General features: G+C 47.2%; 1 protein-coding gene across 2 annotated transcripts in view; it reads right to left on the bottom strand.

The window, feature by feature from the left end:
- The window catches only part of LOC137423241 (uncharacterized), a 47500-nt gene that overhangs the window by 28174 nt on the left and 2024 nt on the right, over positions 1 to 17302 (bottom strand). Inside the window, exon 2 of one of the 2 annotated variants that reach the window (XR_013622872.1) lies at positions 12825 to 12971. The exons of the other annotated variant lie outside the window; for it this stretch is intronic. The gene's annotated coding sequence lies outside the window, so the exon portion shown is untranslated. The remainder of the gene's footprint in view (positions 1 to 12824; positions 12972 to 17302) is intronic. 2 annotated transcript variants of the gene reach the window in all.

Genomic DNA, 17302 nt, shown 5'->3' with positions numbered 1-17302 from the left:
GAACACTTTGAACACCCCTCGTAAATGTTTATAATTTAAGAGCTGCCATGTTTTGAGGAGCTTTATTAGTAGACACATTATCCCCCCCCCCCCCCCCCCCAACCCTAATTCAGAAGCAGCAGACATGGGTAAGGCAAAGGGCCGAGTTGTTCTTCAACCACCATGAGTTTGTTCACCAATACAGTATATTGCTAACTGCCTTACATTGTCATGAAGGAGTTGAGGAGTTCCACTTCGCAATCCATGTAATCCTTCCACACCCCTGGAACCCGCTTTGAAATCTCACTCGCTCCATTTTTTGAAAGTGACGGGCCTTCAATGTGAGGACTTTTTTCTGTAATTCTCCTCTCTTCGTGGCCGTTCATGCCTCTTATGTATGAAAACTTTTTCAATTCCCTGTAGTTATCTGGCACAAGGCCAGTGGAAAGGTAAAAACACGTGCTGGAATGATGCAAAGCCAAGGACTTCACATGAATGGATAGAAACCGAATGAATGAAAAAGAAAATGTTTTACCATCTCATCTTTGTTCTAAATTGATAGATCATTGACGCTCCACATGTTTATCGATTATTACATTGTTGACAGACACAATTAAACTTTTTACAGTCCTGATGTTTACCTGAAAATGCCCTGCATTCTGAAAGTTCAATGAACAATTGCTGTGCTATTGTGTGGATTCATATTCTCCTTCCCTTATCACACAAGACCTTCAGCATCCATGGCTTGAAGGACAAACGTCATTGCGCAAAAGTGACGCAGGAACCTTCATATTTCTACCTGAGCATTTTGTCTGCATATTACTCATCTCACATTATTGTGAAACAACTCAGTATTCTATTGTACATTGATAATTATTTTCCTAAGTTCAATAAGTTACAATTTGATTAAACCATTCAGATCCCCATAAACACTAGCTTTTCATCTATTGGCTGAACTCTGAATATTTTATGGTGGTGGGGGAACAAGAGTATATTCACTGCCGTGCTTGCTTGCTTTGACTCCGGCATGAAATGATGGGCCCAGGTATCATCACAAATCACAAGCTTCTTCAAGAAATCATCTTACTCCCACTGGCAGCATCCAAAGAGTTCAGAATGAATGATTGTTAACAATCTTCCGACAATGAAGCAAGTTCTTCTGCTCACTTGCAGTAATCTGGCGATTCTTTAAAATTAGCTGTTCAAGACACTTTGTGACATCATGTGATTGTAGACGAGAATGTTCAAGATCGCTCAGCAATTCATGTCCATGTCTGAACTTCCTGCAACATTCAAACACACAAATACATAAAGGACATCCATCAACACTTGCACAGGCAGTCTCCTGCGAATTTCAGCTGGTTTGATGTTCTACTTCACAATGAACTGAACGATGCACATCTATGACTATATTGGTCACCATCTTGATTTTATCCAGAATACTTTGACCAATACAGATGTCATTTCCTGTGTAATTTGCTCCTCATTCATCAATATCATTGTGATAATTTTATTTTTATTTTTCTTATTTCACAATAATAAAAAAACCACATCAACATTGAACCACCATCAAAGACTATTTTTGAATTAATTTTTTGAATGAAAGAATATTTTTTTGAATTAATGAATGAATGTTTATTTTTTTTAAAATTTTTTGAATGAACATGATGAATGACATAATGAATGAATGATGATTTGAATGAACATGATGAATTTTGAATGAATGATTTGACATCCCTCATCCTTCCGTTAGACAAGCTTAGGTGAAGATCCGGATCTGGATCCGCCTGGTAGAATTTTTTATTTTTTTTTATTTTTGTATACAAGATCGAGGCTCGTGAAAGAGCGAACATTAATCACACAGAAAGACAAACCGACACATAAAACATATAACATGGGGAGCGGTAGACAAGATGAGGAGAGAGGGGGAAGGACACAAACACAACATTTGAGAGCAGGGACCGAGAGACATCGAGAGCGATTCTTCAGCATTCAGAGATAGGGCTAAAACTGATATATAGCAGGATATCTCAAAAAGTTGTGGACGGATTTGGAAGACACTTGGTGGACAGGTTGAGTGTGCGACAACGAAGAATTGATTCAATTAGGTGAATATATGAATATGGATTCGCCTGTGTGTGGGGAAGAGGATTACACCCCTAAGAATTACCCTAATACCCCAAGTAAGCCAAGTAAGCAATTACTCCAAAGACCCAAATTACCCCAAGACACTTAAATAAATCAGGTGTCAGATGGTATTAAACCCATAATCAGGTGTCTCCTGCTTTAATGCAGGTGCAGAAAATCAAGATGGCAGCAAGTGGAATAACGAGGGTGAGACAGCAAGTACTTGTGAAACATCTGATAAATGAAGACATCAAGTGTTTGAAACTTCCAGATAATTGGCTGAACAGTATTGTGATTTTGCTTGTCAATGACGACTTTGTCTTACTGGTGCCAATCATTTAAAGGTGAACGTTAAAATGCAGGTAATGAATCACATAGTGCAAGGCGAGCCACGTCGATCAACAATGTAAACATTAAGTGAGTCAAAATCGATCAAGATCTCATTTTCGTGAACCAAACACTTTCTGTACATCATATCAGTTCAGAGATGAACATTAGTATTGGTCGTAGTGAATTTATCATTGATGACAAACTTCTGAAAGGTTACTGTGAGATGGGTAACAAGACAAACTGATCATTGACCAAAAAGCAATGAAAGTCAGTTTGTTTGGTGTTTTCAGTCCGATTCAGTAAACAAAGTTATTGTTTTTTTAAAGGCAAGCATGACCTCTGAAAAATGATAGACTACAAAACTCCAGAATCAAAAATGAAAAGCACGCAGTAGCACCACCTTGGACCTCCGCCAGCCAAAAAAAAGAAAACATTAACTCAGTTTTTTGCCTGTAAGTTGATATCGTCGGTGTTTGGAAAATGCAAGGCATTCTGCATGTTGGTTTCTTTGAAGATAGGAGAATAATCATTGCACAGTTTTGCAGAATTCAGATTGGGAAGTCCTATCACATCTCCTCTCCTGTGAGATTTGTCACCTTGATCTGTTTGGACCAATGAAACTGACTGTATGACAATGTATGACCTGTGTGTGGACCTGAACTGTATGACAATAACTCAGCGGTAGTGTACTTGCTTGCCTTTGAGCTGTCTAGTTTGGGATGGAATCCCAACATGACCATAAACTCATCCTGTAGAATGTAGATTGACAGGCAGACTGTGAGTGTTTCCCAACTGAGAAAACGGTAATTCTAAAGGGTAATTCTAAAAGATAATTCTAAAGGGGAATTCTAAAAGATAATTCTAAAGGGGAATTCCAAAGCGTAATTCTAATGGGGAATTCTAAAGGGCAATGTTGAATGATAATTCTAAAGGGTAATTCTAAAGGGTAATTCTAAAGGGTAATTCCAAAGGGGAGTTCTAAAGGGTAATTCCAAAGGGGAATTCTAAAGGGCAATATTGAATGATAATTCTAAAGGGTAATTCTAAAGGGTAATTCTAATGGGTAATTCTAAAGGGTATTTCCAAAGGGGAGTTCTAAAGGGTATTTCTAAATGATAATTCTAAAGGGTTCCAAAGGGGAATTCTAAAGGGTAATTCTAAATGATAATTCTAAAGGGTTCCAAAGGATCATTCTAAAGGGTAATTGTAAAGTGTTACGTGCCCCTCCCTAAACCCTGGCCACGGTGTACCTCCGAGCCTCGAAAGGAGTCACGGCAGAAAGATGTGCTCGTTTGTGTGTGTCCCAATGACCAATGATCGAACCACAACAAGCAATTGATACAAAACCAATTATTGTATTCAAACTCACACAATAATAACACTTAACGCAAGTACAAGGAAACTCTCACTTGCACATCATAAACCATACAATTCCTTTGATGGTACCACCAATATTTTCCTTAATCATTAACTCACAGTACTCCAACGTGAGTGAACTGTAATATTCTCCAAAGTCACGGTGTCATGACACCAGGCCAAAGTCGATCCCCACTCTGGTGGTCAACACGAAAAGGTCATACTGAGACCTGTACACAGGTCATTCGATAGTCAAAGCTGCAGAAGAGCCGCTTGGTGAGAGGTCGGGCCCAAGTCGGTCCGGTAATGGTTCACCCAAAAGGTGAGTGGAAACTCACACCTTCCGTTCACCCGACAATGAAGCTGACATGAACAATCAGCGGTTCCCACGCTGAGGTCGCTCCGGGAAAACCCACGACACACACGTGGAACCGGGCGAAGGGCTGGTGCGAGGTGAAATGGCTGACCGGCCGATAAATGGAGCCGTCAGCTTGCTCTCCAACGATGATTCACTCTCGGAACCAAACCCCGTCACGCAGGTTTATTTGCAACAGCAATAACGACACTGTCACGGGAATCCCTTTGCCGGGGAAACCAACATTCGCTCACTACCAATGTCCACAAGGTCCGCTCGCTATCACGAAGCAGAGAAGCCTTTCTTCTTTGATCTCTCTCGATCTCCAGGGCCCGCCTCCTCTCCTTCTCTTCTTCTGGTTTCTTCTTCACCCATTTCGTTTTTCTTCTGAAACACTATTTTTTACCTTTGAAGACAGTTATCTCCATGTCACACCGAAACCGTAACAATAATAGTACCTGAAACTAAAAATGCTTCAAGTAGATGAAAACCACAAAGACGGAAGTAACAAATCCGTAACAAAAGGGTAATTCAAAATGGTAATTATAAAAGGTAATTCTAAAGGGTTTTAATATATTCGTACATACAAACCAAAATGCAGGTCAAATTTAAATCTCTCACATACACACACACACACACACACACACACACACACACACACACACACACACACACACACACACACACACACACACACACCTAAGTTCCAACCTGTTGCCTTATGAAGAGGGAGATATCATGTGTAGATGCATTATATTGTGGCGGACACAATGCCAGCGGGTCATAATTCCGCGCACCAGTGGGTGACGCGAGCGACCGGACATGGAAGCAAGGCTCGGGCCACGCCCGGAGCAAAGGAGTCATGAGGCTCAGGGTTGAACTGGAATACATGCCCCGCCTTTCGGCCGACCGGCCACGCCCGAGGGCAAGGCGTGGCCTCGGGATATATACGCGGGCTCGAAAGTCGAGCCGGCCCAGTGCTTACGTGCGAGCATAGAATAAAGTGTTTGGTTTTGTTCAACGCGTGGTGGCCTACCTTCTTGACAAACGAGTTGTGTGTGCATAGCACCACACTGGTGACCTCGACTGGTTCAGCCGTAGCTGACCCCTGACCGCGCCATGGCTACCAATGCTGACGCCGTCAAACTCCCAGAGTTCTTTGAAGCACAGGCCGACATTTGGTTTGTGCAGGCCGAGGCCCAATTCCAGCTCCGGGGCATCACAGCGGACGACACCATGTACTTTCACGCAGTCGCCGCCCTCGGGCCCGGCACAGCCGCCCGCGTCGTGTCCTTCCTTCGGCACCCGCCGGGCGCCCACAAGTACGCGCCGCTCAAACGACTTCTCCTCACCACGTTTGGGCTCACGGAGGCTGACCGTGCCGACCGCCTCCTTGACCTTCCGCCCTCGGCGACACACGACCGTCCATTCAGATGGACTATATGTTGTCCCTTCTTGGAGACAAACGCCCGGATTTCCTTTTCCGAGCGCTTTTCCTCCGCCAGCTACCTGCGCAGGTGCGGCTCGCGCTGGCTGGTTCAGCCATAACGGAACGCCGCACCCTGGCCAGAGAGGCGGACAAATTTGTCGCGGCCTGCGACACGCGGCCGACGTATAGCGCTGCCGTAATAGATCCCGTTGCGGAGGCTTCAGCGCCCCCTGATCCCCTCGTGGCCGCTGCTACACCCCGTCCACCACCGCCGTCACGACCGACGCAGCAGCCACCACCGGGGCAAACCTGGTGCTATTATCATGCCAGATTCGGCCGCAAGGCCAGGGCATGCCGCCCGCCGTGCTTTTTCGACGGGTCGGGAAACGAGAGGGCTGGCGCTCACTTGCGGCCATGAGCGTCGGCCATTCCGGCAGCCTCCTTTTCATCACAGACACCTCGTCTGGTCGTCGATTTCTGTGCGACACTGGAGCCTCCGCGTCCTCCCTACCTCCGCATCCGACAAGCAAGCCACGGGCCGTGGCCCCGCCTTGCTCGTCGCCAACGGAACTCCCATCCGCACATTCGGGAAGCGTTGTCTCTCGCTGCGGTTCGGGGGACAGCACTTCCAATGGTCTTTCGTCACCGCCAGTGTGCCAATGGCCCTGCTCGGTGTGGATTTCCTTTGTGCACATGGGCTGTTGGTGGACGTTAAGCGCAGACGCCTCGTCCAGGCCGAAACCTTCAGCTCGCCCACTTGCTCACTGAGCGGCTTGCTGAGCGGTTCCATCCCGGCGATGTTGGTCTGTACGCTTCCGGCAGCGGACGAGTTTACCCGCCTCCTCGCCAGTTTCCCGGCACTCACGCGGCCCACCTTTTCAGCGGTGGCCGTCAAACACGGGGTGGAACACCATATTCCCACCGTCGGACCACCGGTCTACGCCTGAGCACGCCGCCTCGACCCAACGAAGCTCGCTGTTGCGAAAGCGGATTTCACCACGCTGGAGCGGCTGGGCATCGTCCGGCGCTCCAACAGCGCATGGGCCTCACCGCTGCACATTGTGCCCAAGCCCGGCGGCGGATGGCGGCCGTGCGGTGACTACCGCCGGCTCAACGATGCCACCACCCCCGACTGCTACCCGGTCCCGCACATTCAGGACTTTTCCGCCCGGTTGGTGAAAACGACCATTTTTTCCAAGGTGGACCTCATCCAGGGCTACCACCAGGTCCCCGTAAAACCGGATGACGTGCCGAAGACGGCCGTTATAACACCTTTCGGCCTCTTCGAGTTCTTGCGGATGCCTTTTGAGTTGAAATGTGCGGCCCAGGCATTCCAGTGGCTCATGGACAGCGTCTTGCGCGACTTGTCCTTCGTCTACGTCTACCTGGACGACATCCTAGTTGCGAGCACGTCCCGGGAGGAGCACCTGCTCCATCTCCGCACGCTCTTTGAACACCTGGGCCAGCATGGCCTGATAATCAACCCCGCAAAGTGCCGGTTCGGCGTCACCGCCATCGACTTCCTGGGGCACCGCATCACCAGGCATGGGGCCATCCCTTTACCTGCCAAGGTGGAGGCGGTCAGGAGTTTCCCGCGCCCCCGCACTATCAAGGGGCTCCAGGAATTCCTGGGCATGGTGAATTTTTATCACCGCTTCGTGCCCCACGTCACCCAGCTCCTGCGCCCCCTGCACGAGGCCCTCCGGGGGAAGCCGGGCAAAGGTGATATCGCCTGGACGGAGCAGATGGACACGGCGTTTGCAGGCACGAAGCTGGCCTTGGCCAACGCCACCATGCTGGCGCACCCGGCGCCTGATGCACCAATCGCCCTCACCACCGACGCGTCGGACTACGCGGTGGGCGCGGTGCACGAACAGTGGGTGAATGGTGCTTGGCAGCCGCTGGCGTTTTTTTAGCCGGCAGCTCCGCCCGCACAAACGCCGGTACAGCACCTTCGACCGCGAGCTTCTCGGGCTCCACCTGGCGGTCCGACACTTCCGCCATCTTCTCGAGGGCCACCCGTTCACGGCCTTCGTCGATCACAAGCCCCTTGTTTTCGCGATGGCCAAGGTCGCCGAGCCGTGGTCGGCCCGGCAGCAGCGTCACCTCTCTGCCATGTCCGAATACACGACTGATATCCGACACGTCGCGGGTAAGGACAACCCGGTGGCAGATTGCCTTTCCCGATCCGTCGCACACGAGGTCCACCTCGGGATCGACTATGCCCAGATGGCGGCGGACCAGACCGCCGACCCCGACGTCCAGGCCTTTCAGACCGCCATCACGGGCCTCCGCGTCACCGAGGTACCGTTCGACGTCGCGGGCACTGCCCTCTTGTGCGACGTCTCCCTCGGCCGGCCTCGCCCCATTGTGCCCGCTGGCTGGCAGCGCCCTTTTTTTGACGCCATCCACGGCCTGTCCCACCCGGGCACGAAGGCCTCCCAGAAGCTTGTCACGGCAAAGTTCGTCTGGCATGGCCTCCGGAAGAATGTCCACGACTGGGCCAGAACGTGCCTCGCGTGCCAGCGCGCGAAGTTCCACCGCCACAACCAGGCCCCGTTGGCCCCGTTTACGGTGCCCGAACGTCGGTTCAACCATGTACACGTCAACTTGGTGGGGCCTCTGCCCCCCTCGCGGGGTTTCACCCACCTCCTCACCATGGTGGACCGCACCAACCGGTGGCCGGAGGCCGTGCCATTGGCGGCGACGGCTGCGGCTGACGTCGCGCAAGCTTTCATCGCCACTTGGGTTGCCCGGTTCGGTGCCCCCTTGGACATCTCGTCCGACCACGGCCCCCAGTTCACCTCGGAGCTCTGGGGAGCGGTGGCGCAAGGGCTTGGCGTCAAGCTGCACCGCACCACGGCCTACCACCCCCAGGCCAATGGCCTGTGCGAGCGCTTCCATCGCTCGATGATGGCCGTGCTCCGGGCCAGCCTCCGTGACGGCAGCTGGGCTGACAGGCTCCCCTAGGTCCTGCTGGGCCTCAGGACGGTGCCCAAGGACGACCTGCGCGCGTCCACGGCAGAGTTGGTCTTCGGACAACCGCTGCGGGTACCAGGCAAATTCATCCCTGACTCCACGGCACCTTGGTCCATGACACGACAGCGCTCCACCCTTCAGGAGACCGCCAGGAGGTTTGCCCCGGTGCCGACGGCACACCACGGTTGACCGTCCTCACACGTCGCCCCGGAGCTTCGCACGGCGGAGTACGTTTTTGTCCGGCACGACGCCCACCGGGCACCGCAGCGGCCCCCGTACGACGGGCCCTTCCACGTGCTGGAGACCGGGGACAAGCACTTCACCATGGACATCGGCGGTACTCCAGATCGTATCTCCGTGGACCACCTCAAGCCGGCCCACCTCGACCTGGACCACCCCCCGCAAGCAGCTCTGCCTCCGCGTCGAGGCCGCCCCCCGGCGGGCAGACCCCCGGCACTCCCCACCCCCACCGTTCCGCCACCCCCCAGCCCTGCACGCATCGCCAGAGGGCGTTTCGGCCAGGTCATCCGGCCTCCCCGCAAGCTCACCCTTCAGGTGCACGGGAATTCTGGGGGGGCGCGTGTGGCGGACACAATGCCAGCAGGTCATAATTCCGCGCACCAGTGGGTGACGCGAGCGACCGGACGTGGAAGCAAGGCTCGGGCCACGCCCGGAGCAAAGGAGTCATGAGGCTCAGGGTTGAACTGGAATACATGCCCCGCCTTTCGGCCGACCGGCCACGCCCGAGGGCAAGGCGTGGCCTTGGGATATATACGCGGGCTCGAAAGTCGAGCTCGCCCAGTGCTTACGTGCGAGCATAGAATAAAGTGTTTGGTTTTGTTCAACGCGTGGTGGCCTACCTTCTTGACAAACGAGTTGTGTGTGCATAGCACCACAATATCATGGGCAGCTTAATTCTTTCAAAAAAGATAGTGTTATCATTGTGGGATCAGAGTGATGGTTGGTGCTCAGACATTGGGGTTTTCAGGAAGAAAATAGGAGTGGATTTTGGAAATAAAAAAAAGAAAACAAATTGTCGTTTTCTCAGAACTCTGGTGTTATTTATATCCTTTGCTAGAAGAATTTAAAATACTAGGGCATTGCCCGTACGTGGGTGCCCGTTCCTTGCCAAAAAAAAAAAAAACGCTACCTGTACGCTCTACCCCGCCCGTACGCCCGTAAACAAAAAAAACAACGCTCTTCGCTTCCGCCCTTCGCTCTGACTGAATTGGGAGAAATAATGCGCATAAGAAATCGAATTACGTACCGTAATGGCGGTCAGCTCGTAACGCGCTCAGCTCCGCTCGTCTCACATCGGCCACGCCTACGCAACAAAGCGTTCTGTGATTGGCTGCCGGAAGTGACGTCTTCACTGTCCGGAAGTTCGCAAATCGCAGTTACGATGAATCGTTTTAATTTAATCGCAGTTTGAATTCGTTTTAAAACATAGTTTAACGGCAACATAGTTTTCCAACGTGAAATAAATGAATACGCTGTCAAATGTGCCGTCCGAGGCAGAGTCTGATCGCCACGTTCGGCACACGTGATAGCTCGCTGCTCTCTGATTGGTTGAAGCGTTTTTTGGACATAGCTCGGTAAGTACTTCTCCGATTAATTTAAAACCTTGAAAAGGCACATCCTCGGGTCCCCAGCAATATACCTGGCAAGTTTCAAGTATATCGGACCCGTGGTTGTCGAGAAACAGCGGTCACAGACACACAGACACACAGACACACAGACACACAGACACACAGACACACAGAGATTGCTGGAATTATAGATAGATTAAAATTCGAATGAGTGAATCAATTTACTGTCATGTCTTAGTACATTATCAGTTTTTCAAATCATCGACAAAAGCATGTAAAATTGTAGTCACGTGACGTTTTGACCTCTAGCAATCTCATACCAAGGTCATCGTTATATTTCTGTCATTAACTATCCTTGTGCATTAAAAGGCAAATCCAATGTTACCTAAATCACCACAATTGGTTGAAGAATAACAATTATAGATAGAGGCAATTATGTTTCCTCCACCCCAATTTTTTCAGAGTTAATTTTTCACACCAATTAATGACACAGTTAATCAATTAATCAAAGTTAATCATTTAATTAATTAATTTCATAGTTAATCAATTCACACCCCTTAGCCAACAAAATGGCCTCCAGATAAAAACTGACACCACAATTTGAAATTTGACCATGCATACAGGAAGTATAAGTTACATTCTACGGTTACATTCTACCTGGGATTGTTCTAGTGTGTGACAAGGATACATACTAGCAAAGGTACCCGTCAATGATGGGGTGGGGGAGGGGGGCAGGGGGAACGCATAAATGTCTCACCTGAAATGAGCAATTTCCTTTGGAGTGTGTATTGATAGAAATGGGATTTCAGTGTAAATATTCAGTGAGCAAATGTCGCAATGGGTGCAGCTGGTAACCTCGACATCCTTGTTCCATTCTATCAGCTAAGATTTCCAATTCATGCTTGTTGTACCTCCAAAGTACTGCTCGGGAGTGAAGGTGATATTATGAAAGCTCAGCTGGGAAACGTGTTTAGGGATGTTTTGGGCCTACAGCCTGATGGAAGTACTTACTTTTTCCACATGCGAAATTAGCATTTATGTTTATTTAAATTATGCAATGGACGACAAAATGTAAATGTTTCATGATATTTGTTATATTATATCACCTTTATCTATCAATATTGTTGAAATGAAGATCAAATAGCTGTATGTTGAAATATGTTGAAAAAGTCAAAACTTTACATGGGGTGTACTTACTTTTTCACGTGACTGTATATGGGTGAATATCAAATTGCGGTAGATTTTGGATATTTAAAATCCAAAAAAAAAATATGTTAAATTAAGAAAAAAAATTTCTTATAATGATGCAAAAATGATTAAGAAGAAACACTATACCCATGCGAAAACTGTTTGAAGTAAATTTATTAAATGCCAGAGATAATAAGAAGCAATGCGCAATACATTTTGTCCCCTCTGTTACGGACAAGGGTGATATTGCAACTTATACTAAAATACTTGCTCATTTCTACAATTGTGCACAAACATGAGGCAATAAGTCCTCTTATCATATGTGGAACTTTTCGTTGTAATAATCATTGATGGTGGTGTATAATATTGCAATTAATATCTAGCGTATCCTGTCTGTACCACACAGTGCTAGCTATATTCAAAATTTGGTCCTTAAATACAAGAACAGTTTTAATTATGTGAATACATCCAAAACTTGTATAGTTGCAGGAGTGGAATAGAACAGATGCAATGGTAGAAATGAGTGCAGGTTCAGAAATATATCCATTTTTGCATGCAGTAACAGAGGGGACACCAAGTAACAGTGGGGACCAACAGTAACAGAAGGGACAACAAATTGATCCACATGACAATAGAAAGAAATGAAATGCATAATGTGGACAAGAATCATTATTGTAGTTGATGGAACTCTTCATGAGAAGTGGCATTGAATTGCATGCCAAATTGAGGGATTGATTTGGAGATGTCTGAGGGTCACTTTTTCCGGTGGTGGTATTTCACATATGAAGTTATCCTTATTGTACCAACATATATCATCCAACATGAGCCAAAAAAATCTGTTCTTGCCGACTTTATGCATGCATTTCACTTCAAGATCTTCATGGTCTTCATCAATGACAATTCCAGGATATGGTCGACCATCATAGCTCACCACAACATACTTGTTAAGTAGTGAGATATCAGTTGAATCAGTAAGACTCTTCAGCACACCATCTGGCACACTCTCTGATTCAGGATCTGGCACACTCTCTGATTCAGGATCTGGCACACTCTCTGATTCAGGATCTGGCACACTCTCTGATTCAGGATCTGGCACACTCTCTGGTTCAGGATCTGGTACATCATCTTCCATGGCACATTGCAGTTGGTTCGGGAAAGTGAATGTTTTTGGTTTAAAACATAGACATATTTCTCCTTTGGTGCACAAGCAACTGAGATCTCGAAACTGTATGCATCCATGTTTTGTTGTTAAGATTTGATGGATTTTCATTGTGCCTGGGACACTCGGAAGGTGCAGTTTTGCTGATTTGGTCACTGCAGAGTCAATATCCTTTACGTCTACCAAGTGCAGCTCAATGCGACAGTGTGCCTCCTCTACCAGATTAATCATTGTCACCGCATCTGGGCAATCTTTCCCTCTCTGTACCAGGTTGTCGGCCATTCGTTTTTCGTTTTTCGTTTTCGTTTCTCCCAGGTAGAATCTCAATGCGACGTTTCGTTTTCGTTTCGTTTCGTTTTTCGCCCCATCTTTCAATTGTGAAGATTTATTCCTCTCGTTATTTTTAGCCGCGTCGCAGACGCTGCTCATAGAGTGCCCTCTGCTGTTGTTGTTGTTGTTCTTCTTCTTCTTCTTCTTGTTCTTGCAGAGAAGACAAAACCTCAAAGCTCCACCCATTCTGGGAACCATAGCTCCACCCATTCTGGGAGAGGCTTCATATAAACAAATATCCACCATTTTATTAACTCGCATAGCTTTGAGGCCTGTTTTGTAGGCCCGTGGTGTCTTCCTCTCTCACACAGTTTTCTTTCAAATAAAATTCGATATATCATTTCATTTTTCACAGTCGCTAACATAGTTTTAGACTCGGTTGAAAAAAAACGGGAAGAAAATCCGATGAAAGTTGCCCTTTATAGAACGAAATGAATTCTCAAAGGCCTGTAACTTCAAGTCCATTGAGATAATTTTTTTTTAAATCGCGGCATGGCCAGTCATACACCGCCCGAAATATGAGACGGGAAAATGCCGAGATATATATATTTTGTTTAAATCGCGGCATGGTCAGTCATACACCGCCCGAAATAACAGACGGGAAAATGCCGAGATATATTAAAAATTCGTCCATTTGATGACAATCGTCACGATGAAATATTTAATTTATACGTCGTCACAATAATGTGGAGAGAGGAGCATAGCTTCGTTCACGTGTCGCCACACACGGGAAATTGCCGAGATATATTTTTTTTAAATCGCGGCATGGTCAGTCATACACCGCCTGAAATAACAGACGGGAAAATGCCGAGATATATTAAAAATTCGTCGCCACACACGGGAAATTGCCGAGATATATTTTAACTTTGCACAAAAATAACATCAAGTAATCGAATCAATAGGAATGTCCTGTGCCTATAACATCGACGTTATAGGCACAGCTGCATCTAGGCATTGTGTAACATCGACGTGGCTTTTGTTTTAATTAAAACCTTTTTGTACTTGTTCCCTTTATAAAGGGTGAGGTCCAATGGTACCAAGCTTCTGCCTTGCCTCTACCATGGCACTCCTCCACTTCCCTCTATCCCCAGTCAATTCACTCCACTCTTCAACCACCACCACATTACTGATATCCCTCCTCACACAATTCTCCCATCTCAACAATGATCAACCTCTTTTCCTCCTACCTTGGTCCCTCAACCTATCAGCTCTCTTTACCATTCTCTCTTCCCCCATCCGCACAAAATGTCCAGCCCAACTCAGCTGGCATTTCACCAATCTCCCTGTCGAGCTCATCTGCACATCAATCTCCTCCCTCAGTTCATCCTACCTCTTTCTATCCACCTGCTTCATTCCTGGAATCCTCCTTGACTCAGTTGTTCTCACAAAACTGCAGCCTCCGTTGTTGTCTCTCTATCAGTGCCACCGTCTCCATACTGTAAATGTAGGCCGGCATCGCACAAGACACCAAAACTTTCCCTTTCAATTTTCTTTGGCTTTCCATCAGTCCCACCATCTCCAGACCGTAAATGTAGGCCGGAATCACACAAAACACCAAAACTTTCCCTTTCAATTTTCTTTGTCCCTCCATCAGTCCGACCGTCTCCAGACCCTAAATGTAGGCCGGAATCACACAAAACACCAAAACTTTCCCTTAAAAATTTATTTGTCTCTCCGTCAGTCTCACCGTCTCCAGACCGTAAATGTAGGCCGGCATCACACAAGACGCCAAAACTTTCCCTTTCAATTTTCTTTGTCTCTCCGTCAATCCCACCGTCTCCAGACCATAAATGTAGGTCGGCATCACACAAGACACCAAAACTTTCCCTTTCAATTTTCTTTGTCTCTCCGTCAGTCTCACCGTCTCCAGACCGTAAATGTAGGCCGGCATCACACAAGACGCCAAAACTTTCCCTTTCAATTTTCTTTGTCTCTCCGTCAGTCCCACCGTCTCCAGACCGTAAATGTAGGTCAGCATCACACAAGACACCAAAACTTTCCCTTTCAATTTTCTTTGTCTCTCTATCAGTCCCACCGTCTCCAGACCGTAAATGTAGGCCGGAATCACACAAAACACCACAACTTTCCCTTTCAATTTTCTTTGTCTTTCCATCAGTCCCGCCATCTCCAGACCGTAAATGTAGGTCGGCATCACACAAGAAACACCAAAACTTTCCCTTTCAATTTTCTTTGTCTCTCCATCAGTCCCACCGTCTCTAGACCGTAAATGTAGGCCGGAGTCACACAAAACACCAAAACGTTCCCTTTCAATTTTCTTTGTCTTTCCATCAGTCCCACCATCTCCAGACCGTAAATGTAGGTCGGCATCACACAAGACACCAAAACTTTCCCTTTCAATTTTCTTTGTCTCTCCGTCAGTCCGACCGTCTCCAGACTGTAAATGTAGGCCAGCATCACACGAGACGCCAAAACTTTCCCTTTCAATTTTCTTTGTCTCTCCGTCAGTCCCACCGTCTCCAGACTGTAAATGTAGGCCAGCATCACACGAGACGCCAAAACTTTCCGTTTCAATTTTCTTTGTCTCTCCATCAGTCCCACCGTCTCCAGACCACCAAAACTTTTCCTTTCAATTTTCTTGAAATCTCTCTGTCTGCCATTACACCCTCCACCCTCCTCCACGCATTCGTACCCACCTGAATCTTCCTCCGCACCTCTGCCTCTGACTTGCCATCCCTGGGACTTTCTGTCTGCCATTACACCCTCCACCCTCCTCCATGCATTCGCACCCACCTGAATCCTCCTCCGCACCTCTGCCTCTGACTTACCATCCCCAGTCATTGTTCCACCCTTATACTCAAACCTATTTATTTGTCTGATCTCCTTCCCCTCAAACCTGATATTCATTTATTTTATCTTCTGTCTGACCCACATCACATCAGTCTCCCCATACTCCTCTTCAGTCCATGTTTCTCAAATGCCTCCTTCCACTTCCCTGGTACTTCGTGCATCTCCCCCCCACTCCCCACCACAACAACCAATTCATCCCCATACAGCACCCTCGCCAGAATACCTTTCATATTTAACATCATGTTTTCCAGCTCTATCTCCTTGATAAACAGGAGTGGGCTGAGAGCGCATTAAAAATTCTAGTATCCAGATCTGAATCCTTATCAAAATCGAAACAGTTCGTCCTTGTCACACAACCAACTTATCCACGAAGTTTCATTTGAATCCGTCCACAACTTTTTTGAGATACCCTGCTCACATATAAACATACAAACACACAGACAAACAGGAGTGAAAACATAACCTCCATCTACCTTCGGTGGCGTGAAAAATGGGTTTGTTATCACCGGCACCCTGAACAATTTACAAATTCCTCCAAAGCAAAGGAAAAACCACCCAGTGTAATTGTGAAAGAAGATGGGAAAGGATGAGGGAGAGAGGTAGAATCAACACGAAATGCACATTTATTGGAAAAATATATATAAATTCAGAAATAGTGGCATATATAATTAACACTAACAAAACAAATGGCAAGTAAGAGCATGATAAAAAAAATAATTAAATGACGACATTATATATTTGTAACAAATGGTGTTTGCTAAAATACTGCATTGTGTTAAATTATACTGATCTCTGACTTCTGCCCATTGGCATAATGCCTGTGGGACTTTGGGCATTGCTAATCTCTCTCTCCCTTCTGGCATTTGTCAGCAAATGTTTCGACATCAGTTCCAATGTAGCTCACAAACTTTGTAATGAACTTAACAAGTACTCACCAAGTACCAACACCTTTGTGCTGTTTATTTGACGAATGCAGAATGCTTGGTTTCTGTTATAGCGAGTTAGTACATACTGGAATGGCAGGATATGTGTGTGTACTCGCCTTTGAGTTGTCCAGCCTGGGTTTGAATCTCGACACAACTATAAATAAAACTATCACCCTGAGCGATTTGTTGCACGTCTGAGCCATCAGTCGGGCGGACATGAAGCCGGAGCTCGGGAGCTGCCAGCACGAGTCGTTGGGGGACACTCAACCTCACACAGTGGCTTTCACGAAGAGTAGGCGAGTTACCGACGCCACAATGAACAAATTACAAATTCCTGCCCAAACCCACTACAGTCGAACGTCAGGCCTGGCCATCCAGTTCGTGAAAGCTTGCGCCAAATATGGGCAGATATGAGGCACCATCCACCAAAGTGTTTATGGGCTGCGAAGAAGAACCACCCAAAATGGTTATAGGCAGGTATGAAGAACCACCCAAAATGGTTATAGGCAGGTATGAAGAACCACCAAAAATGGTTCTAGGCAGGTATAAAGAACCACCCAAAATGGTTATAGGCAGGTATAAAGAACCACCCAAAATGGTAATAGGCAGGTATGAAGAACCACTCAAAATGGTTAAAAGTAGGTATAAAGAACCACCCAAAATGGTAATAGGCAGGTATGAAGAACCACCCAAAATGGTTATAGGCAGGTATGAAGAACCACCCAAAATGGTTATAGGCAGGTATGA

This window comes from Myxine glutinosa, chromosome 3, assembly GCF_964187855.1.
Source record: "Myxine glutinosa chromosome 3, kmMyxGlut1.1, whole genome shotgun sequence".
NCBI classification, from domain to species: domain Eukaryota; kingdom Metazoa; phylum Chordata; class Myxini; order Myxiniformes; family Myxinidae; genus Myxine; species Myxine glutinosa.
Note: the sequence above shows the minus strand (reverse complement) of the source record. Positions and strands in the feature narration are given on the sequence as shown.